Below are 26,071 nucleotides of genomic sequence, written 5' to 3' on the forward strand. Positions count from 1 at the left end.
AACTCCTCGATTCTTTTGAGATTCATTGAAATTTTCAATGGCATGTTTAAATCTCGGTTATGCCCTCTCAAGTTTGTGACTGGGATGCCGAGGCTCACAAACAAGGTGTGAATAACCATGCAAATTTACTTGGTACCCTTAATGTTTATCACCTAATCAATGTGCCGGTTACCCACACGTTCTCCACCAATCTATGATAAATATTAAGTCACCCTTTGCCACTCTCACTAGTCCATGTTAGTGTGCCGGTTACCCACACACGCTCCACCAATGACTTGGTAATGTACAAAGTGTAGTTTCATGGGTTATCACCAATTTCACATTTCCCTAAAGTAACTAAGATTGGGAATTTATAAAAGGTTTAGTTACTTTATGTTTTACATTATACTTTTAATGAGGATTATAGTCCTTGTTCAACCCATTCAGCTAACGACCCTCCACCAGTCAAGAAAGCGGTGGGTGAGAGTGGACACCCATTAAGCTGCCATTTTATAGGCAACAACCTAATACCCCTCTTATGAAGGTGTACATGCGACCCTAGAAACCTTAGATCTATATTTTACTAAGATACATGCAAATTTGATTTTCCAAGGTTCTTAACCTAACTAGCATGGCATGGGGAACTTTGAAAGATAAAAGTGATGGGTTTTGGTCATATGACATCCTATGTGCTCATACAAACCCTAAAGCTTGGATCTAGGTTTCTCTATTGTACATGCATGTTATCCAAGACTATAATCCCTAATTCTAGCATTCAAATAATCATATTAACATGAGAATAGGTTTATAATGTTACCTTGATTGTTATGTACTAATAACAATCCCAAATCTCCTTGTATTGACTTTGGAAGGCTGAGAGTCACAAGTGTCACTCCTCTAATGGCTTACAAACACCATAAGCAAGTGGAGAAGGCATAAAGAGAGAGAAGAGAGGTAGGAATTCGTCCTTAGATGCTCTAGGGACCAAGTACACGAAATCCTAAGGCCTTAGGGGTCTTTATATAGGGTTGGGATTAGGGTTTCAGTCCTTATCCTTATCTAATTACTTGCCCATCAAGCAACCATAAGATAAGCCTTGAAAACCCTTATCTCTTGGACCTTTGGACGATTTTAAGGATATCCTTATCCTTGAATTCGTCCATCCTTTAACAAGGATAACCATTGCCCTATTTTGCAACTATCACATAATTGCAATTCAGCCCCTCTAGTTTAATTAATTACACTTGATCACAAAATTAATTCTTAATTAATTATTGACCAATATTAATTAAACAAATATGATTTCTCCTTTAATATATTATTCTTATAACATATTAATAAATCATAATAACCTCTCTCTCTATTTATTTCTCCAATCAAGTTGCTTTGGTGAAGGCAACCCAAAAGGACCATGCACCATCGGGTCAAGTTCATACCAAAATAGTTATGGACTTAGACACTAATCCAACAGTCTCCCACTTGGATAATTCTAATAACTGTTCAGCGTATGACTTCAGATCCTGATCTGCAATCGTAGCTTTCCAAAGTCGCTGTCAACTCTGATCATATCAGATATGCGTGTCCTTAGATAAGGGATCATATATTCCTCCATTCAAGATATCATATGAGATATGATTTCAAATCATTCTCTTTGTACTATATCTCGATTCCCGATTTATGATGACTAACTAATTAAACAAATCAAATTAGCCCTAGCCCGGCCGAGCATTTACGTTTGTCATCATTAAACCATCGAGGGGCCCAAAGATATCGCTTTTATCCTACTTTGAATAAAAGGAACGGATAAACTTTGATACAATGCTTGCTTGCACTCACTCACCGAATCACACACAACAATATGTTTTATAACACCAAGTTACTAGTGCGTTTTCATATTATCAATGTGTAACTGATTCACAAGATACAACTCACACATCTCGGTTTCAAGAATATAAGATGTTATCGTCTCACTAATCACTCGTGATACAATTCATGGAGTGATCCAAGTGAGCGTGGGTTTAATCCAATGCTAAAATCATATTCGTAAGCACTCATGAACGTTGTAGCAAACATTTGCTTATGTCTAATACTCTTCTAGACAATCCACACACCAATTCACGACAGTCTTCATTCATATCTACTTCCAACACATGAATGACTGTGGTCCGTTCAAATAATTTGACTTTTCTTAACCAATTAAATTATTCTGGAAGTCAAAACATGAAAAGTGAAACACAAGAATAATACTAATCCCATATGGCCTCAAGCCTTTGAGTATAAATAAAACGCCTTTTATTTATCACCATATCGATTACTCATTATTTGTCGTTTCGGTTAATCAACTTCTTACTTGAATTTCAACAATTGTCCCATGCTCCTAGCATGCACACAATGTTTACCTATGGTTCTTACTTTGTGAAATAGACCACATTGAACACATTTCCAATCCTTCTCATTTCACAACTCCAAATCTGTTTTTCATAAGTTAAAGAATATCAAATTCTTGTTACTTATAGAATATGCTAGATTCTAACATTCTATGCAACTATCCTTTCGTAATGTCACTGCACCAAAGTCACAAAGACCATTGCCAATGATATTACAAAGTCTTCTATCAGAGATTGTTACAAGACAATTCCTTAGATATGATGTCTCTCTCTCAAAGTACATTCCTTTGAACATCCTTTTGCATAATAGTTTCTAATCTAGACATAGATTTTCAATATTTACTTCCTAATATGGACACGCTTCCATATTTTCCATATGACAACTCATTCTTAATAGAATCTTATCTATTCGTAATGATGTCAATATGGTCCATCCAATATGGAAACATTTCCAAATTTTCCAATACTATACTTCCAACTACTCACAAGCGACCAATCCTCGTCTAACTTTGGATTGTCCTTTGATAGTTGTTTAATCATTTTAGTCAAAACCAATTCTAGTCCCTTTTCCCTCTAAATGCGCTAGACATTTGGAAAACATTAGAATGGTCAAATATTATAGTATTTGCAATCGATCCTATACCCGAAGCGTATGGGACACGACGCATAATGTTTTATTTGCTATGTTCTCAAAATTCGAATTGTGAAGAGAAATTCCGTAATCATAATCGAAATTTTAAGAACACACTATGTACCTTTTGATGGGTTTTGAGCATTCTAACACTTCCTAAGTGTACATGCAACCCTAATAAACCTTGGATCTATGTTTGTCTAAGTTACATGCAAATAATTATTTTTCCAAGGCTTATATCCTAACTAGCATGGCATGTGGAACTTGAATCAAATAAAGCTAGTAGAAACACTTACCTTGTAGTTGTAGTTGATTCCTTGGAGTTTTAGAGCCTAGCACCAATAATGTGGATGCCTCAAATGAAAGTCACAAATCACCACAAACTTGGAACTTTGAGAGAATAGTCACACTTCTCTTGAAATCGGCCCTCACCTCAACATGTGTCAACTAGTAGTGATTTCAAGAGCCAAAGCCTCCTTTATATAGTGTGGTGGATTAGGGTTACATCCATGTAAACCCTAATACCCATGTCTCTTCATTTCCATGAGATCCATGGGTTAAAGCTCCATGGAGTATCCATGGACTTCTCCATCCAAGCCTAGCCCATTCCAAATAAGCATAAGCCCACACTATATACATATAGAAGCCCATATTTAATTAGTAATATCTTTGATCACTAAATTAATCCTAGATTAATTATAGATCACTACTAATTAAATAATATGATCTTATATTAATATATTAGAACTTATAATATATTAATAAATCATAACTTGTACTATTCTCAAATATTATCCATAAATTGTTCGGGTGAAGTGCAACCCAAATGGACCATGCCGGGTCGGGTCAAGTATATACCAAATATAGTTATGGACTTAGACACTATATCCAACAGTCTCCCACTTGGATAAGTCTAGTAACTATATTTGCAAGTATAACTTCAGGAACCGATCAGCAATCGTAGCTCTTTAAACTCTGTTGAGCTAGAACGCGCCATTTAGATAAGTGATCATATAATCCTCTGTTCTAGATATCAACCGGACAAATACATGGAACATTGTCTTGCTTATTGTCCAGCATTTGTTTCCCGATTTCTGATTTGTTTGACATAGAACTCAACTGAACACATCAATTTAGTTCTGATCGGGCCCGGTACATAGGTCAAAACAAAATCATCGAGGGGCCCAGATATCAGCTTCTAATCCAAGAAGGAACAGATAAACTTCGACTCATATGTTTGTTCTACCACTCATTGAATTACACACAAAAGCACATTTTATAACATCGAGTTACCAATGCGTTTACGTACAATCAATGCATAACCAACTCGTAAGTAACAAATCATATCTCTAGGTTTGAAGACTTATATGATATTACCGTCTCACGATCACTCGAGATAAAATTCCATGAAGTGATTCCAGTGAGCGTGGGTTGAGTCCAATGCTCAGAACTTATGAGCACTCATGATTGTTGTAGCCATGTCCAACACCTTAGACCTCTGCAACCAATCATGACAGTCTTGATTCATACCTACTTCCGACATATGACCGACTGTGGAGGTTTGAATAATATGATATACCAAACATAATTATTCTGGAAGTCAAAACATGCAAAAGAAATATAGTAAAAGATCAACAAGAGATAGCAACACTTTACTCATAAATAAAACACCTTTTATTCATCATCAAATGTCAATTACACTTTACAAATTTTTGGGTTATCTAACTACTAAAACTTATATCATCCTTCAGCCCTATGCTCCGAGCATGCTGGAGATGCTTAACCCTACTCAGTCCCTTCGTGAGGGGGTCTGCCGGGTTCTCATCCGATGATACCCTCTTCGCCATGAGGAGTCCTTCTTCCATTCGATGTCTGATAAAATGGTATTTTTTTGTCGATGTGTCTGGATCTCCCATGATCCCTTGGTTCCTTGGCTAAGGCAACCGCACTATTGCTGTCACAGAAAATCTCCATTGGCTCTTTTATAGCTGGTACAACTCCAAGGTCTCCGATGAAGTTCTTTAGCCATATCGCCTCCTTTGCTGCCTCGCTTGCTGCTATATACTCTGATTCACAAGTGGAATCAGCCACTGTCTCCTGCTTGGAACTCTTCCAAGAAATTGCTCCTCCGTTTAGGGTAAAGACCCAGCCTGACTGAGAGTGGAAATTATCCCTATCAGTCTGGAAGCTAGCATCACTATACCCTACAACTCTCAAGTCATCACTCCCACCGAAAGTAAGGACCCAGTCCTTAGTCCTTCGCAGGTACTTGAGGATATTCTTTACCGCAGTCCAGTGTTCCTTGCCAGGGTTCGCCTGATACCTGCTAACCATGCTCAAAGCAAAAGCTACATCAAGTCGAGTACACGTCATGGCATACCTGATCGATCCTACAGCTGAAGCATAAGGAAATTGACTCATTTCTGCTATCTCAGCCTCACTACTAGGGCTTTGTGTCTTACTCAATCTGGCGTTACACTGAATGGGTAACTCAACTTTCTTGGAGTTATGCATGTTGAATCTTTTCAACACTTTGTCCAAGTAGGTACTTTGGCTAAGTCCAATTAGCCTTTTACTCCTGTTTCTCAAAATCTTTATCCCTAGGATATAGGCAACTTCACCAAGGTCCTTCATAGCGAAACACTTCCCAATCCAGGACTTTACTTCCTACAGGGTTGGGATGTCATTTCCTATGAGTAGTATGTCATCCACATACAGTACCAAAAAACTGACTATGCTCCCACTAGCCTTGATATAGATGCAAGATTCATCTTCACTCCTTGAAAAACCAAATTCCTTGACCTTCTCATCAAAGCAAAGATTCCACCTGCGAGGTGCCTGTTTCAATCCATAAATGGATTTCTCGAGTTTACACACTCTATTAGGGTACTCGTTGCTGACAAAACCCTCTGGCTGACTCATGTAAACATCTTCAGCCAACTTTCCATTAAGGAAAGCGGTTTTGACATCTATTTGCCATATTTCATAGTCATGAAATCCGGCTATGGCTAACAGAACCCGAATAGACTTAATCTTGGCTACTGGAGAAAAGGTCTCATCATATTCCACTCCAGGAATTTGAGAGAAGCCCTTTGCAACCAGTCTTGCCTTATAAGTGTGTACTTTACCATCCATGTCGGTCTTCTTCTTGAAGACCCACTTGCACCCTACAGTCTTACGACCAGGTACATTCTCAACCAAGTTCCAAAGTTGATTGTCATACATGGATTGTATCTCGCTATCCATGGCTTCTTTCCATTTAGCAGCCTCAGGGCTTGCCATGGCTTCCATGTAGCTGTTAGGTTCATCCAGACCTACTAATGTCTCATCACTAATAAGTGTTTCACCTTCTGTAGTAATACGAAAGCCATAGTAATGCTCAGGTGCATTCCTAACTCTCGTGGAACGCCTCAGAGGTACATGCTCATCAACTGGCTCAACAGGAGTTTCCTCCTCAAGTTAAGGGCTAGTGTTCGAAGTTCCTTCACCGCTTGATTCTTGAATTTCTTCAAGATCAATTTGCCTCCCACTGTCTCCTTGGCTTATAAATTCTCTCTCTCGAAAGACTCCTCTTCTTGCTACAAAGACCACATTGTCACTAGGTCTGTAGAAGAGGTAACCAAAGGATTGCTGTGGGTAGCCGATGAAAATACACCTCTCGCTTTGAGGTTCGAGCTTATCATGAGTCTCGCGTCTCACGAAAGCCTCACAACCCCAAATCTTGATGTGGTCTAGCTTAGGTACTTTGCCAGTCCACATCTCGTGAGGAGTTTTAGCAACTTTCTTTGTAGGGACAAGATTAAGAATATGGGCGACAGTCTCTAAGGCATACCCCCAGAATGAGATTGGTAGCGTAGCTCGACTCATCGTGGAACGAACCATATCTAACAAGGTTCGATTACGCCTCTCAGCCACACCATTCAACTATGGTGTCCTGGGAGGTGTCAATTGTGAGACAATCTCACATTCCCTAAGATAGTCGAGGAACTCTGAACTAAGATACTCACCTCCTCGATCGGATCGAAGCATCTTAATGTTCCTGCCCAATTGATTCTCGACTTCCTGTTTAAATTCCTTAAACCTCTCGAAAGTCTCTGACTTATGCTTGATTAAGTAGACATATCCATATCTACTGTAATCATCAGTAAAAGTCAAATAATAACGATTAGCATCTCTCGTGGTATGTTTGAATGGTCCACACACATCCGTGTGTACAAGGTCCAACAAACCTTCACCCCTCTCACACGAGCCTGTGAAGGGTGACTTTTTCATTTTTCCAAGTAAGCATGATTCGCAACTATCATCTGACTTTAGGTCAAACGACTCCAAGACTCCATCCTTTTGGAGTTGGCCTATGCGTTTCTTGCTTATATGTCCAAGACGACAATGCCCTAATGATGCTTTATCCAAGTTATTATGATTAGTAGAATCAATACACAAAACATTATTTCCTAAGTTATCTACAACAGATACAGCTTCATACACACCATCACAAGGTAATGCTTTAAAATAAAAAAAAACATTATTATAGAAAACATCTATAGAACCAACTTCATTATTAAATGAAAAGGTAAACCCTTGTTTGTACAAAGCATGAAAGGAAATAATATTTCTTGCCATTCCTGGCGAATAACAACATTTATTCAAATCTAAATTAAACCCACTACTTAGCAATAAAGTATAAACTCCAATCTTGGTGACAGGTGAAGCTTTCCTATTCCCCATGATCAAGTTTATTCTTCCTTGCTCCACATTCTCACTTCTTCTTAGTCCCTGCAAGTCACAACAAATATGAATACCACAACCGGTATCAAGGACCCAAGATGTAGAATGGGGTGAGTTATTAGAAATGATAGTGTAAGTACCTGCATGGTTGGGTTTGACTTTCCCATCCTTCACATCCTGCTGGTACTTTGGGCAGTTCCGCTTCCAATGAGATTTTTCATGGCAATAGAAGCATTCAGCCTCTTTTGGGTCAGAAGAAGGAGTGACGAAACCTTTCTTGGTTCCACTTGAAGAAGAGCCATCAAGGGTCCGAGCCTTGGTACCCTTCGAGGATCTCTTTCTCTTCCTCCATCGACTTTTCCCAATTGCCAAAATCGGAGTTGAGTTTGGAGTAGGAGTGATAGCAACCGACTTCCCCTTAAGACCTGATTCTGCGGTCTTGAGAAGTCCCTGAAGTTTGCTGAGTGTGACCTCTTCCTTATTCATGTGATATGTCATGCGGAATTGATCATAACACGATGGTAAGGAGTGCAAAATGATATCTATTGCAAGATCCTCAGGGAAGTTCACATTAAGCTTCAGCAAACGATCCACATACCTTTGCATTTTCTGCATGTGGCTCGTGACGGATTCCCCGTCCTTCATCATGGTTGTTATCATGGAGCAGATGATTTCATACCTCTCTTGTCTTGCACTTTGATGGTATCTTTCCATCAAATCTTGGTGCATTTCATAAGGGTAGAAATCCTCATAAGACTTTTGGAGTTCCGCTGTCATCGTGGCCATCATGATGCAAGCCACTTTCGTAGCATCCCTCTCATGTGCCCGAAATTCAGCGATCTCCTGAGGAGTTGCAGTGGTCTCATCAATCTCCTTAAGCTCCTTGTCAAGGAAATATTCTTTGTCCTCGTAGCGGGTAATCATCCTGATGTTTCTGATCCACTCATTGAAGTTGGATCCATCAAAGGTGACTTTCCCACACAAGTTCATAAGGGTAAAGGAGCCATTAGGATTAGAGCCAAAAGCAGCGTTGTTTAAAGACATCTGAAAAGAAGAGAACAAGATTAGTTTAGATATAAGAGAGTCCTTATTAAAACACCCAAATGTAATATTAAGGCTAGGATCCAATCACAATATAATATAACTTAGAAGAGGTATGCCGTAATCTAAGTTATACCATATTTGAAAGGTAGGTGAATGACGATTCACCAATTTCCACCACGAAAACCGAAATATTTAAGTATTAGGTTTTTGATTGGTTCTTAGAAATTCCTAGATTCTTTGAGATTCAATGAACTTTTCAAAGGCATGTTTCAATCTCGAGTGTGCCCTCCAAGTTTTGTGACTGGGATGTCGAGGATCACAAAACGAGGTGTGAAGTAACCATGCAAATCACTTGGTACCCTTAAGGTTTATCACTGAATCGATGTGCCGGTAAACCACACACGCTCCATCGATACTATAATAAACCCTAAGTCACCCTTTAGCTACTTTGTTAAGTCCAAGTTAGTGTGCCGGTTAACCACACATGCTCCACCATCAACTTAATCAAAGTGTAAAGTGTGATTTCATGGATTAGCACGTTATTCACATTTTTCCTAAAGTAACTAAGATTGGGAATTTAATAAAACATTTAGTTACTTTATAATATTCATCATACTTTGAATGAGAATTTATAAGTCCTTGTCTTACCCGTTCGGCTAACGACCCTCCACCAGTCAAGCAAGCGGTGGGTGAGAGTGGAAACCCATTAAGTCACCATTTTTTAGGCAACAACCTTATACCCACCTTATAGACCGGCTTCATGAATGAGGCGTACTAGCGGTAAGACGACTTTGTTCTTATACATATATATATATATATATATATATATATATATATATATATATATATATATATATATATATATATATAATTTTTAAATCATAATAATATAAGTATAAGGGTTGAATTTTAACTTTTAAAATTCTAAGGGTTGGAACTAAAGTTTAACTTGACTTTACTTGTTCCAAAACTTGAGGGCAAGTTTTGTAAACTTTCAAAACTTTTCATATCTTGTAACTTATGAGTTTAATAGAGTAATAAAATGAAGACTCTTCACTTTTCTAACTCTTGTGTTCTTTTAATGGTTTTCAATCCAAGAGACTTTTGGTTTTCCATAACTTGAGGACAACTTATGGACTCCATTAGATAACATTATGATCAAGAATTAATCTACCACATAGGTTACAAATAATTCCTATGATCATCTAAACATCATAAGAACAAGATCATGAACATGAACACTTTTATATATCAAAATCACACTTAATCTTTGTAATTTTGATAACTAGTTGTTGTAAACGAGTTAGAAAAGACATTACACCTTCTAAAACAAGTTTTCAAGTACCAAAAAAGTTTAGGGTAATGTTTCTAATCCATTTCCAGCAACTAAATTCGAAAAACTGCACTCTGTCGACCCTACTCGCCGAGTGCATGAACCTACTCGGCGAGTAGGTTGAAGATACAAGTGGACTCGGTGAGTCCCCCCATGGACACGGCGAGTCCATCAGTCAGACAGCAAGATTTCGACTTTTTCAAGCATATTGCAACAAGTATCAAACAAACAAGCCTAGGCTCTGATACCACTGATGGGTTTTGAGCATTCTAACACTTCCTAAGTGTACATGCAACCCTAATAAACCTTGGATCTATGTTTGTCTAAGATACATGCAAGTAATAATTTTTCCAAGGCTTATATCCTAACTAGCATGGGATGGGGAACTTGAATCAAATAAAGCTAGTAGAAACACTTACCTTGTAGTTGTAGTTGATTCCTTGGAGTTTTAGAGCTTAGCACCAATAATGTGGATGCCTCAAATGAAAGTCACAAATCACCACAAACTTGGAACTTTGAGAGAATAGTCACACTTCTCTTGAAATCGGCCCTCACCTCAACATGTGTCAACTAGTAGTGATTTCAAGAGCCAAAGCCTCCTTTATATAGTGTGGTGGATTAGGGTTACATCCATGTAAACCCTAATACCCATGTCTCTTCATTTTCATGAGATCCATGGGTTAAAGCTCCATGGAGTATCCATGACTTCTCCATCCAAGCCTAGCCCATTCCAAATAAGCATAAGCCCACACTATATACATATAGAAGCCCATATTTAATTAGTAATATCTTTGATCACTAAATTAATCCTAGATTAATTATAGATCACTACTAATTAAATAATATGATCTTATATTAATATATTAGAACTTATAATATATTAATAAATCATAACTTGTACTATTCTCAAATATTATCCATAAATTGTTCGGGTGAAGTGCAACCCAAATGGACCATGCCGGGTCGGGTCAAACATATACCAAATATAGTTATGGACTTAGACACTATATCCAACACCTTTGACTAAATTTTATTAACATTTCTCAACCTAATCCTTTAGATTTGAAATGAACCATAATATTCTCTCCCTTAATTATAGCAAATCAACCTTTCAACTCTTACAACTTTGCAAAGTATGACTCTTGTTTTCTATAATTAATATTGCTAACTTGCAATACTTTCCTTAATAATCATACAATCATAACATTTATACTCCCACTATCATGATGATTATTATAAAACATAACACTTATGCTCCTACTAGCTTCGACATGTATTCATAAACATCTTGACTTCCAGAAAAACAATACTTATTGAATTTATTAAGTTCATGTTTCTAATACTTAGTGCTTTGATAATCTTTTATCAAGGCTTCTTGAACTTATACACCTTTGCCTTAGATAGTTCATATGTGTGTCTAAACAATTAAGACTAATTGCCAAACCTCACAATTCAAATTATGGAAAGGGATACCGTAACCATAATCGAATTCGAGAATGCAATTTTACAATCACTATCTTCTTAAAATCTTTCTTAGTGAAAGCATTTCCTCACAATCATTTTCATGAAGGAGGAAATCTTATGACACTTAGATTTTGAGCAGTGTATGTGTTCCTATCCATGTGAATTTGTTAAAACCAAAGTTTACGACAAATTCAAACTCATATGGACCGAACTTTCTTAATCTTGATTTCTTACCTTATGGTAGCACAGCTGCCCACCATGTCTTCCAAGTAGTTAATCAGCTCACCCTTTTCCTATCAATGTACCTTTCATTGATTAAGGTGCTTTGCCTTTTATGCGTTCAAAATGAGAACTCATAGAACTCACATGCATAATTAACTCGATTGGATTGGCACAGAATCAAAATAATGTCATCACGATAGGTAGTAAACCTTAACTCGTGTGCTAGTGATGATCGATAAGGTTTATTTGATTTGTTCTTGAAACCTTTCAAGACCATTAAGACTCCCACTGACTCCTTGACATATAAGATTCTCTTGTTATTAACCATTTCTTGACAAACAAATATTCAAGAGTTAGTGTAGCTTTTATCAAAACACTTCATAAATTGGTACTAGTTGGTCTTTGTCTTACCCAAGACATCACAACTTACCACATTTATTGAATGTTATAAACCTTCTTAATACTTTTTCACTCAATGTCACAATCTTAACTTTAAGACTTGTTTTGGAACGAAGTATGATTGACTTTTTGATTTAACCATTTCTTCAATTCTTGATTCCTCTTCTTAGACATATAATTGTAGTAAGACTCACTTAGAGGATCAATTGAGATATGGTTCTTAATCATTAAGACCTATCATAAAGCATAAAAGGTACTCTCCCTTCTTCTTAGAATGGAGAAACTTTTATCTTTCTGCCTACTTGATTTTTCTTATTCGTTCTACTACTGATTTAAACTTTTTCAATCAATTCAGAATTACACTTAATCTTGTAAGTATAATCATATTTACTAAACCTGTAGTAAATCATGACGAATGTCATTGTTACTCTTATACTGGACTTGATTAACACGCAACTATGTGTGCTCGATCTCCTAGTCCTTCACTTGACACTTTGTCAATGAATTTGTCTAATTTCCAAATACAAAATTTCTCATTCATCGTGCATCCACGTTGCATGATTCCAAGTTTCTGTCCAATTGAAACTTGGGCGATGAGAAACTCTCCCCATTTGGTAAATTCTAAACTTTCCATAACATAATAAGAACCAAATCCATTATTGCTAATAATAGAAACATTTTAACATCAATTTTTCATACACGCCATTGTAAGGATAAATAAATAAAATTTAAAGTTAAAACTTATTTTATTGCGGAAAAATCTGTCCTTACAATGCAACTCATTGAAAAACTTATGCTAATACATCTTTTTTAGCAATCTAATTCTAACTCTAAGTAGTAGCTCAAGAATCTAATCTTCGAGAAACGCGATCGAAATCCATTCCTTCATGGTTAGATTCTGCTCACTTCTTCCCTTAAGCTTCCTTTCTTTTCTTCGATCCTACAAAACATCAATTGTAATCTTATCACATTATGTATTCAGAATCTAGAATGAAGCTTAAAAGAGTTAGTCAATGGATTTTACCTAAATTAGAGCCATACGTTTCGACTCTCCCATCTCTTAGATCTCTTAGGTAAATAGGACAGCTTCGTCTCCAATGCCCCTTCTCTTGGCAATAAAAGCAAATCGACTCTTTTGGAACAGGTCATGGAACTACTTCAGACATCGCCTTTCTCTTATGATCAAACTTTTCGATTATAGCATGTCTTTCGTTGCCATTGTCTATATCCATATAGGTCTTGAAGGCAGATTCACCAATCAACTTTGCTTTTCTATTGTGCCAAACCATTGCTGATTCAGCAGCAATAAGCATATAGGTGAGATCTATAAGGGTCACGTCGCGGTTCGTCATATAATACTCTCTTACGAACTCACTATATGAGTTAGGAAGTGACTGAAGAACCCAATCAACAGCTATTTCCTCAGAGACAACGGATCCCAACATTCTTATCCTATCAATGTGTGACTTCATCCCTAGGACGTGTGCACACACTGGCTTTCCTTCTTTACGTTTACTTGCCAAAATGGCTTGAGTGATCTTGAACTTTTCAAGCCTTTGATCTTGTGGGTTAGCGAGAATAATTGGAGGAGGTAGAGGAAGTGAAGTATGATCTCTTGTTCCTCGATCAAATCGTGGAATATCATCTTCATGTGGAATGCTTGTTCCACGGGATTTGGGAAGACCATAGTTGTCGAACTTTGACATCTACATAACGGGAGAAAAACGAATTCAAGTTAGTTGATTGATTGAGTCCTTAGTAAATCACCCAAATGAAGTACTAAGGCTAGGACCCAACACAATATTCCACAACTCGGGAGAGGGATGCCGTAACCCTAATTGCAGAACATTTGAAGGTAAGTGAATGACGATTCATTAATTTCCACCACGAAAAACGAAAAATAAATTTATGTTTTAAATCTATAAAAACTCCTAGATCCTTTGAGATTCATTGAACTTTCAATGGCATGTTTAAATCTCGATATTCCCCTCTTGTTTGTGACTGGGATGCCGAGGATCACAAAGCGGGTGTGAATAACCATGCAAACTTACATGGTGCCCTCACATGTTACAGTCACCTATTCGATGTGTCGGTAAACCACACACACTCCACCGAACTATGACAAACATTGAGTCACCCTTTGCTACCTTTGCTTAGAACCATTTAGTATGCCGGTAAACCACACACGCTCCACTAACGTCTTCGCAAGGGCACAAAGTGTAATTTCATGGAATTGCATCAATTAACTTTTGCCTAAGTAACTAAGATTGGGAATTTTATGAAAACATTTAGTTACTTTAATAATTCATTATACTTATAATGGAAGTTTTCGTCCTATCCTACCCGTTCGGCTAACAACCCTCCACTAGTCAAGAGTGCGGTGGGTAAGAGTGGATACCCATTCAATCGCCATTTTATAGGCAATTTCCTTAAACACCCCTTATAGACCAGCTTCGTGAATGAGGCCTACTAACGGTAAGACTGACTTTTACTCATACATATATATAATGTTAGACTTTTAATGTTATATATAGTATAGGGTGTATTTTATACTTTTAAAATACTAGGTGGTCTAATTTAACAATTATACTTTTAATTTAATTAAATTGTAAACCTAAACTTTTATGGATTTATTAAACTTCTTTTAATTATACACCTTAATTAATTAATAAAACCATAAGGGTGTGATTTGAACTTTTTCAAAACTATACTAGAGTTTTTAGAATTTAACTTTCGTAATTAAACTTTTAATCAACTTTTAAATTCCAAAACATGAGGGCAAGTTTTGAAGCATTTCAACACATTAGGGTTTAGAATTTAAATATGCATTAAAATTAAACTATTTAATCAAAATTTAAATTTCAAAACTTGAGGGCAAGTTTCGAAACCTTTTTCAAAACATTAGGGTTTCAACTATTTAAATTTCAAAACAACAAAACTTTTGGGTTCAAATTTAAACTATAAAACCTAAAGGGGAAAATATGAAACTTTTCATAACAACAAGGATCAAATAACAAATAATTTAAATTAACATTTAATCACATAATTATCCATATTTGATTTATTTATTGATTTCTTGCAAAACAATTTATCAATTTACTTAAAATAATTAATCAATTATCTTATAAGGAAACAATCATCTTATTAATTGATAAATATCTTCAATTAGATCAAAATATAGTCAAATATATCATATAATCGGATTAATATTGATCTAACATGATAAGGTAACTATCCATAAGCGAAAACAGCAAGAAATCCCGGATATACCTCTGTCTGACGCACCGACTCGCCGAGTCACCCTCTGGAACTCGCCGAGTAGGGCTGACTCGCCGAGTCCAAGAGTGACTCGCCGAGTCAGGTCGAACAATGAGGCCAAAACACGTTTTTTCAGTTACATCAAGCATCAATACAATTGAAACCAATCATGGTTCTGATACCACTAATGGGTTTTGTTCATAAGACATCCTATGTGCTCATACAAACCCTAAAGCTTGGATCTAGGTTTCTCTATTGTACATGCATGTTATCCAAGACTATAAACCCTAATTCTAGCATTCAAATAATCATATTAACATGAGAATAGGTTTATAATGTTACCTTGATTGTTATGTAGTGTCACACCCTGCTAAAGCGGAAACGCAAGGTATGACAGCGATAACGGTTTCATTGCAAAAGATAAAGATACATCACCATAGCAGTATTTAAAAGTTTACAACCCATAGCTTCAAAAGAAACGAAATACAAGTTTTTCAAAATAACATTATTCAAAATATAACTTCATAATAGCTTCAACACGATGCAGCATGCTCTATGATGATGAATCTTTACATCCACTTACTAATTATTTCCTGAAAAAGCATGTAAAATGAGCGTCAACTATGAAAATAGTTGGTGAGTTCACAAGTTTATAAGTCGAGGGTACAATAATGCTTTTCGTAAATACAAGTACATTGCTTTAATGATAAACAAAGTTGATTGCTACTTATGAATACAAGTTTATTGCTATAACGAGAACGAGTTTTTGTATGTGTATAAGCAAACAATGAGTCTCAACCAAACCTATGAATGAATCCCTATCGAGATCTATGCTTATCGTTCCATAGATGAATATGGTATCATGCACTCTAGCGATTCGGGCGAGTGAGGAGTTGTCAATTCCTAATAGCGCTATCCATAATGACCATTGGCTCAAAGAGTTAATGGTTAGAGATAAGGGAAGGGCCTTAGTACAATATGTTCTCATGTTCTGTGTTGCATAGACATACATAAAGAAACATAGCAATACAATAGCAATCGTGTTTGATACAAATCAATTTAAATACAACATACAAATAATAGTTTTTCTGGACATGCTTTTCCACCCCAAAACATAAAACTGAAAATAAGGGAGTGCGTGAATACTCACGATGTTTTGTGTAGGCACAAGCGGTACTTCGGGATGCACCAACGTCTTACTACCGGGATCCTACGACATCAAACACACGCACTAGTGAGTTTCCATGTCGATATCTAATGCTAATATACTAAACTCTACATATAGGGAAATGCCAATTTATGTTTTAGTATTGGATTTTATATCAATTAGTTACACTTTTTATGAAGTAATGAAATTCTATATATCGGGCGATTAATTACAACATTGGAATATAAATTTTCCAAATTTTTAAGTCCTTATTACAACATAAATTCATGAAAATAGCATTCAAAGGATAAAAATTCTCAAAATTTTTATTTAATTGTTATTACACAATACTAAGCTGGGAAAAATATAAAAATGGATTTCGAAGCTGTTTAATTATATTTTATGATTTATGGGCATTTATTCCAATAAAAATTGAAATAAATAGAAAACAGTTTCCAAAATTACCCAAACTTTTTATTAAATTGTTATAATACATAAGGCTGGGAAAAATATAAAAGATATTTTTCAGTGGTTATTTCTATTTTCCTTGTTTTATTCCTTTAAATAGTCATTAATTAAAGAAATAATATTAAACAGTTAAAATAAATCACCATAAATTTTTGTAACATCATTTACAGTATAAATATCCTGGAAAAAAATATCAAAAGTGGTTTTCATAATGTATAAACTGGTTTTGGGTATTTATGTGTATTTAAGTGCATTTTAATGCAATTAATTTTAGAAAATAAGAGAAAAATATTTTACAGTAGAGAAAAATCTTCAAAATTTTTATGTAGCCTCCTACTGTCTAATATGATATCCTGGTAAATTTTCATGAATTTTGGATAATCAGAACTATTTCTCCCATTTTTAGACCATTATAATTACCAAAAATTGGGAAAAATAGTAAGACATGATGAAAAATCTAGAAATTATTTTATGGAGTCACCCATCACAGTTAAGGTATGCGAAAGTTGTTAGATACAATTTTGATATCCTCTAAGGTGGTTTTGTAATTTATCATGTCCTAAACAAAAGAGAATTAGAAATCGTATTTAAAAGTAACAAAAATTACTAAAATTTGGTGAGGGTTCATTGTTCCCAATAAGGATCATCCATGAATTTATTTAGGATTTATTGACCTCTGGAAGTATTTTATATGATTTATGCCCTTGGTTTTAGCAATAACTCCAATAAATCAAAGAAATAACAAAAGCTCTTGAAATTTCCCAGATTATCTCATGCATGCAAGGGCTTTCAAAAGGAAAAATGTAAAAAAATGTATTCAGAAGAGAAATGAGGGTAATGATTCCAAACAATTTAAGAAAAGTTGCATGCAATAATGCATGAAGTGTAAATGTGGCTGAAGTTCATGAATTTGTGTAGCCCATTCACTAGATATGTTAAGTTTCTAAGGTATTTTTCCTCAGATTTATGGTTGGGTTTAAGGCCATTGATTATGCAAGGCAAAAATAGTGATCACAGAAAAAGAGCTGTATGCGCAACCATTTTGTAAAAATTGCCAAAAATCGGATATTTAATATTTTACAGTAAGGCCAGTTGGGTTTGAAAGTTAACTCGTGGAACTAACCAATACAAAAAGAATATCATTATTTGGTTAAGAAATGACTGAGTTATGGCCGTTCAAAGTCGAACGATGTAATCTGGCAGATTGCATGTTTTCTTGTGTGCATTATTAGGGTATTTCAACAAGAACATCATGCATGTCTTTGGTAAGGACCGATTTCTAACACATGCATGGAATGAATGAGCATCCAAGATGTACTAGAAATGGTTTAAATGCTTTTGGCCATGCATGAACACAAAAGAAATGGAGAAGAACATGAAATATTAGGTTTTGATGTCACATGATCATATGTGCATCTTTTTCACTCCTTGCATGGGTTTGATCCCGGATTTTCACCATCTCTTACACATGCATTGTGTTATGGTGAGAATCTATAAACCACAAGGGAAAATATAAAGATTTCTAGCCATGGAATGGCATAGAATCCGAAAAGAAGAGAAAACTAAGAAGGAAAAGAAGTAAAATCATGTAACTATGGAAGAAGATGATGTTGTTTACCTTTGTTATGATCTTGAAGGAAGTAAGAACACTTCAAGGTCTTCAAAGTCTTGAAATTTGGCAGATAAAGGAGAGAAATTTCGTGAGTTTAGAGAGAGGGAAGAAGAGAGTGAAGTGTGAAAGAGTGAAGAAAGAAGAGGTGGAGTGTGGGTTTGAGTTTAATCATGAGTTTTGGGGAAGAGAGTGTATGGGGAGGGGAGATGGCCAGATTTTCCATCCATTAAACCTCCTCTCTCCTTATTCAAATTTTATAAAAATTAACTCCATTATTTATATAAAGACATTGATTTTTATAAAAGTGCTTATTAAGCAATTTGATTTATTTTTAAAAATCTTGTTTTCAACAAATAAATTATGATTAATACTTGATAATTTAATTTCTATTTCATTGATCATAATTCATAATTTGATTAATAAGAATTTGATATTGGAAGTTTTATAACCAAATTTTATAAAGTTTTTAAGCTTTATAATTAATAAGTTTGGATTTTTGGCTCTTTAGGGTTTTTGGAATATTGTTTGACATTCATCAACATGATGAAGTATAATTAGAATATTTTAATTTATTTTTAGGGTTTTATACCCTATTTCAATTATAAAAAAGCTTGAAAGCTTCATTCTAATTATAGCATTGGCATTTCCTATTGTAGTTTAAGCAACTTACTAGAATTGTAAGTGTCAAGTATATTAGTCCTAGATCTTAGTTGGATCCTAGTTTATGCATGAATTTTGACCTAATCTATACTACTAGGTCATGGCATGTTGTGCATGAATGGTTTTTATAAAGATGCATGAGTCCGAGAATGAACTGAATTGGCAGTTGTCACATGTAGTAATAACAATCCCAAATCTCCTTGTATTGACTTTGGAAGGCTGAGAGTCACAAGTGTCACTCCTCTAATGGCTTACAAACACCATAAGAAGTGGAGAAGGCATAAAGAGAGAGAAGAGAGGTAGGAATTCATCCTTAGATGCTCTAGGGACCAAGTACACGAATTCCTAAGGCCTTAGGGGTCTTTATATAGGGTTGGGATTAGGGTTTCAGTCCTTATCCTTATCTAATTACTTGCCCATCAAGCAACCATAAGATAAGCCTTGAAAACCCTTATCTCTTGGACCTTTGGATGATTTTAAGGATATCCTTATCCTTGAATTCGTCCATCCTTTAACAAGGATAACCATTGCCCTATTTTGCAACTATCACATAATTGCAATTCAGCCCCTCTAGTTTAATTAATTACACTTGATCACAAAATTAATTCTTAATTAATTATTGACCAATATTAATTAAACAAATATGATTTCTCCTTTAATATATTATTCTTATAACATATTAATAAATCATAATAACCTCTCTCTATTTATTTCCCCAATCAAGTTGCTTTGGTGAAGGCAACCCAAAAGGACCATGCACCATCGGGTCAAGTTCATACCAAAATAGTTATGGACTTAGACACTAATCCAACGAAAAGCTAATAGGAGAACATACCTTTCTTGTTGCTTGGATTCCTTGAGAACCTTGTGAGCCTAGAACCTCAAGTATTATGCCTCAAATGTTTCACACAACACCACAACTCTTGGAATAAATTTGAGAGAAGTACACTATGACTCAAAATCGGCTAGCCCTCTTGTTCTACACATAGTAGTGTCAATTTTGCTAGTCATGGGGTCCTTTTACAGTTGTGTCACAAGTGGCGTTACATCATGTAAACCCTAATTGCCATGGCTTTTCATATTCCATGATCCATGTGTTTATAACCTCCATGGACTATCAATGGATCACCTTATGGGTTTTAGCCTAATTCAATAAACCACGGATCATTAGCCCTCTATAAAAGAATGGATGACTTGCACAATCAACCCCATATATTTAATTTGTCTCCTTTTGATCACCAAATTAATTATAAATTAATTCTTAATAAATACTAATTAAATAATACTATTAATATATTAGAACTTATAATATATTGGTAAACCTTAATTGTCATTTCTCTCATTTAGTCTATCCAAGTGTTGCAATGCCATGCAACCTAAATGGACCATGCTAATCGGGTCAAGTCTAATAATTATAACTGTAAGAATGACTTCAGGAACCGATCAGCAATTGTAGCTCTTTATAGGTCTTGCGGAACTAAGATGATGATGATACGCCATTTAAGATAAGTGATCATATAATCCTTTGTTCTAGATATTTGCCAGACAAATACATGGAACAATGTCTTACTTATTGTCCAGCAGTTTGTTTCCTGATTTCTGATTTGTTTGACATAGAACTTAATCGAACACATCAATTTAGTTCTGACCGGGCCCGGAACATAGGTCAACACAAAATCCTCGAGGGGCCAAGATATTGCTTCTAATCCAAGAAGGAACGAATAAAATTCGACTCATATTCTTGTTCTACTACTTGTTGAATCATACACAAATGCACATTTTATAACATGGAGTTACCAATGCATTTTCGTGCAATCAATGTATAACCAACTCATAGTCAACAACTCATATCTCTAGGTTTGAAGACTTATATGATATTACCATCTCAAAACACTCGAGATAAATTCCATTAAGTGATACAAGTGAGCGTTGGTGGAATCCAATACTCAGAACTGATGAGCACTCATGAGTGTTGTAGCAACTCTTGATATGTCCAACACGTTAGACATCTACAAGCAACCTTCATGATAGTATTGATTCATATCTACTTCCAACATATGACCGACTGTGGAGAATTTGAATAATATGATATACAATAACATAATTATTTTGGAAGTCAAAACATGCAAAATGAAATAATAGTAAATGATTGACAGAAGATAGCAACACTTTACTTAAAAATAAACAACAACTTTTATTTATCTTCAAATGTCAATTACACTTTACAAATTTCAAAGCTATCTAATTTCTGAAACTAATATCATCCTTTATGGCTATGCACCTTGCATGCTGAAGATGATTAACCCTACCCAATCCCTTTGTGAGGGGATCTACCGGGTTCTTATCCGATGATACCCTATTTGCCACGAGGAGTCCTTCTTCTATTTGATGTCTGATGAAATGGTATTTTCTGTCGATATGTATAGATCTTCCATGATACCTTCGTTCCTTGACTAAGGCAACTGCACTTTCACTATCAAGGAAAATCTCCATAGGCTCTTTTATAGGTGGTACAACTCCAAGGTCTCCAATGAAGTTCTTTAGCCATATAGCCTCCTTTTTTGCCTCGTTTGTCACTATATACTCTGATTCGCAAGTTGAATAAGCCACTGTCTCCTGCTTGGAACTTTTCCAAGTAATTGTGCCATTGTTTAAGGTAAAGATACAGCCTAAATGAGAGCAAAAATTATCCCTAACAGTCTGGAACCTAGCATCACTATACCCTACTACTCTCAAGATATCACTCCCACCGAGGGTAAGGACCCAGTCCTTAGTCCTCCGCAGGTACTTGAGAATGTTCTTTACCGTAGTCCAGTGAGCCTTGCTAGGGTTTCCCTAATATCTAATGACCATGCTCAACGCAAATGCCACATCAGGACGAGAACAAGTCATAGCATACATGATCGAGCCTACAACGGAAGCATACGGTACTCGACTCATCTCTGCTATCTTGGCCTCTGTACTCGGGCTCTGAGTCTTACTAAATCTGGCGTTACTTTGGATCGGTAACTCTCCTTTCTTGCAATTTTGCATGCCGAACTTATTCAACACCTTATCCAAGTAGGTCCTCTGACCAAGTCCAATTAGTCGCTTACTCCTGTCTCTCAGTTTCCTTATCCCTAGGATATAGGCAGTTTCTCCAAGGTCCTTCTTAGCGAAACACTTCCCAAGCCAGGACTTCACTTCCTGTAGAGTTGGGATGTTATTTCCTATGAGTAGTATGTCATCGACATACAGTAAAAAAAAGCTAACTGCACTCCTACTAGCCTTGACATATACACAAGATTCATCTTTGCTCCTCGAAAAGCCAAACTCTTTGACTTTCTCATCGAAACATAGATTCCATCTGCGAGGTGTTTGTTTCAATCCATAGATGGATTTCTCAAGCTTACACACTCTATTAGGGTACTCTATACTGATAAAGCCCTCTATTAGGGTACTCCATTTGCCATATTTCATAATCATGAAATGCAGTAATGGCGAACATAACCCCAATAGACTTAATCTTTGCTACTGGTGAAAATGTCTCATCATAATCAACTCCCGGAGTTTGACAAAATCCCTTTGCAACCAGTCGCGCCTTATAAGTGTGTACATTACCATCCATGTCGATCTTCTTCTTGAATATCCATTTGCACCCGACTGTCTTACAACCTGGTACATTGTCAACCAAGTTCCAAAGTTGATTGTCATACTAGGATTGTATCTCGCTTTCCATAGCCACTTTCCATTTAGCAGCCTCAGGACCTGCCATGGCTTCCGTGTAGCTATTAGGTTCATCCAAACTTACTAGTGTATTGTCACTGATAAGTGTATCACCTTCCGCAGTAATATGGAAACCATAGTAATTCTCGGGTGCATTTCTAACTCTCGTGGAATGCCTCAGAGGTACATACTCGTCAATCGGATCGACAGGAGTTTCCTCCTCAGGTTGATTGCTATGGTTTGAGGTTCCTTCATCACTTGACTCTTGAATTTCTTCATGGTCAATTTCCCTCCCACTGTTTCCTTGGCTTATGAACTATCTCTTTCTCTTGAAAGACTCTTATTCTTGCTACAAAGACCACATTATCATTGGGTCTATAGAAGAGATAACCAAAGGATTTATGCGGGTAGCCGATGAAAATACACCTCTCACTTCGAGGTTGAAGAATATCGTGAGTCTCGCGCCTCATGAAAGCCTCGCAACCCCAAATCTTGATGTAGTCCAAATTGGGAACTTTTCCAGTCCACATCTCGTGAGGTGTTTTGGCAACCTTTTTGGTAGGAACTAGATTAAGGATATGGGTGGCAGTCTCTAAGGCGTACCCCTAAAATGAGATTGGTAGCGAAGCTTAACTCATCATGGAACAAACCATATCCAACAAGGTTTGATTACACCTCTCAACCACACCATTAAGTTGTGGTGTCCTGTGAGGTGTCAATTGTGAGACAATCCCACATTCCTTAAGATAGTCAAGGAACTTTGTACTAAGAAACTCACCACCTTGATCAAATCGAAGCATCTTAATGTTCCTGCACAACTGATTTTCCACTTCCTGTTTAAACTCCTTGAACTTTTCAAAGGTTTCTGACTTATGCTTGATTAAGTAGACATGTCCATATCTACTATAATCATCACTAAAAGTCACATAGAAGCGGTTAGCATCCCTTGTGGCGGTTCTGAAGGGTCCAATCAGTCACACCCCGAAACCGAAGGCGGAAACGTTCCGCGGCGAAGGTGACGTCATGCGTAGTATCACAACCAATGTACATAGCAAGCATAGTAAACACAACCATTACATTACATAGAAATACTTACATTTGTTTGAAAACAAAGTGATACAAGTTTTATACATATACATCATATAAACAAAAGTACAGACGAGACTTCTATACGCTCCGTCTTCTCCAAAAGATCGCGGGATACCTGACTAATGAGAACCTGAGAATACAAGTAGTTTTAAAAATATCAGCATAAAGCTGGTGAGTTCATAAGCATGTTTTGTGAGGAAAAATCTGATAATTAAATCTTGTGAAAACACTTCATTTCCTTTGATAAAGAATGTAGTAATATCGAAAACCATTGAGTTATGAAATAAATATGCATGTTTCCAAGAAAATCCCATATTTTCTAACACGTTTGTCGATTTCTATAAGAAAAGCCCTGATTATTACCAGTACGATAAGAAAAACATATGTTAAAATCCCTGGAATACCATTCAGTACAAAAGTAGGTAGTTTTAATACATAAAACTATATATTAGAGAAAGAAATTAAATATGTGAACAAAGTTATCTTTAATACGTATTGTGAGTCGTATAACCATACTAATTTGACCTGTGACCTCCTAGACGTTCTTCAGACGTCGACTGATTTACAAAATTTGTCACCCTATGCATGCCCGCCTAACTGTAGCTTGCAGTTAAGGCATGGGATTGTCAGTCCCGAATAGATCTATCCATAAATTTCACGCTCTCCCTCCAGGAGACTCTGGCTATACATCCGGAGAGGATTTACTGATACCCCTGAGAGGATTAACGAAGACGAATCTCACAAGCTAGTATTAAATAATTCACGGTATACTTGGTCGTTATTGATGGGTTTTGAGCATTCTAACACTTCCTAAGTGTACATGCAACCCTAATAACCTTGGATCTATGTTTGTCTAATCATCATGCAAAGTTAAATTCCAAGGTTATATTCCTATCTAGCATACATGGGGAACAATTTTTAACTTGAATGAAAGATAGAATAACTTACCTTGTTATTGCTTATGTTCCTTGAAACCTTGTGAGCCTAGCACCCCAAGTGTGATGCCTCAAATGCTTCACACAACACCAAATGCTCTTGGAAAGACTTTTGAGAGAATACACACTTCTTAAAATCGGCCTAGCCCTCTTGTTTCATATGTGTAGCCGATTTTGGTGGAGTATGAGACTCTTATTTAGTGTTGACAGATCTAGGGTTACAACATTTAAACCCTAATGTGTCATGACTCTTCATTTCCATGACCCATGGATTTGTAACTCCCATGGAGCATCCGTGGAGCATCCTATGGGTGGAACTCAACTTAATAATCCATGGAGCCTCTTAGCCCACTATACAAGATAATGATGATTTACATAATAAACCCATATATTTAATTAGTTATCTTTTGATCACTTAATTAATTCTAAATTAATTCTTGACCAAACTAATTAAATAATACTATTAATATATTAGAACTTATAACATATTAATAATCTCCAAGTGTTATTTCTCTCATTTAGTCTGTCCAATTGCATGGTGCCATGCAACCCAAATGGAGCATGTCGGGTCGGTTCAAGTACTTACCAGAAATAGTTATGGACTTAGACACCTTATCCAACAGTCTCCCACTTTGATAAGTCTAATAACTATAACTCTAGTACTTCAGGAATCGACCGACAATCATAGCTCTTTCAAGGTCTCTCGGAACTGAGAAGATGATGATATGCCATTTATGATAAGTGATCATATAATCCTCTGTTCCAGATATCAGCCGGACAAATACATGGAACAATGTCTTACTTATTGTCCAATAGTTTGTTTCCCGATTTCCGATTTGTTTGACAAAGAACTTAATTGAACACATCAACTTAGTTCTGACCGGGCCCGGTACATAGATCAAAACATAATCATCGAGGGGCCCAGATATCAGCTTCTAATCCAAGAAGGAACAAATAAACTTCGACTCATAAGTTTCTTCTACTACTCATTGAATTACACACAAAAGCATGTT

The sequence above is a fragment of the Lactuca sativa genome, chromosome 3, assembly GCF_002870075.4.
Source record: "Lactuca sativa cultivar Salinas chromosome 3, Lsat_Salinas_v11, whole genome shotgun sequence".
In the NCBI taxonomy this organism is placed as follows: domain Eukaryota; kingdom Viridiplantae; phylum Streptophyta; class Magnoliopsida; order Asterales; family Asteraceae; genus Lactuca; species Lactuca sativa.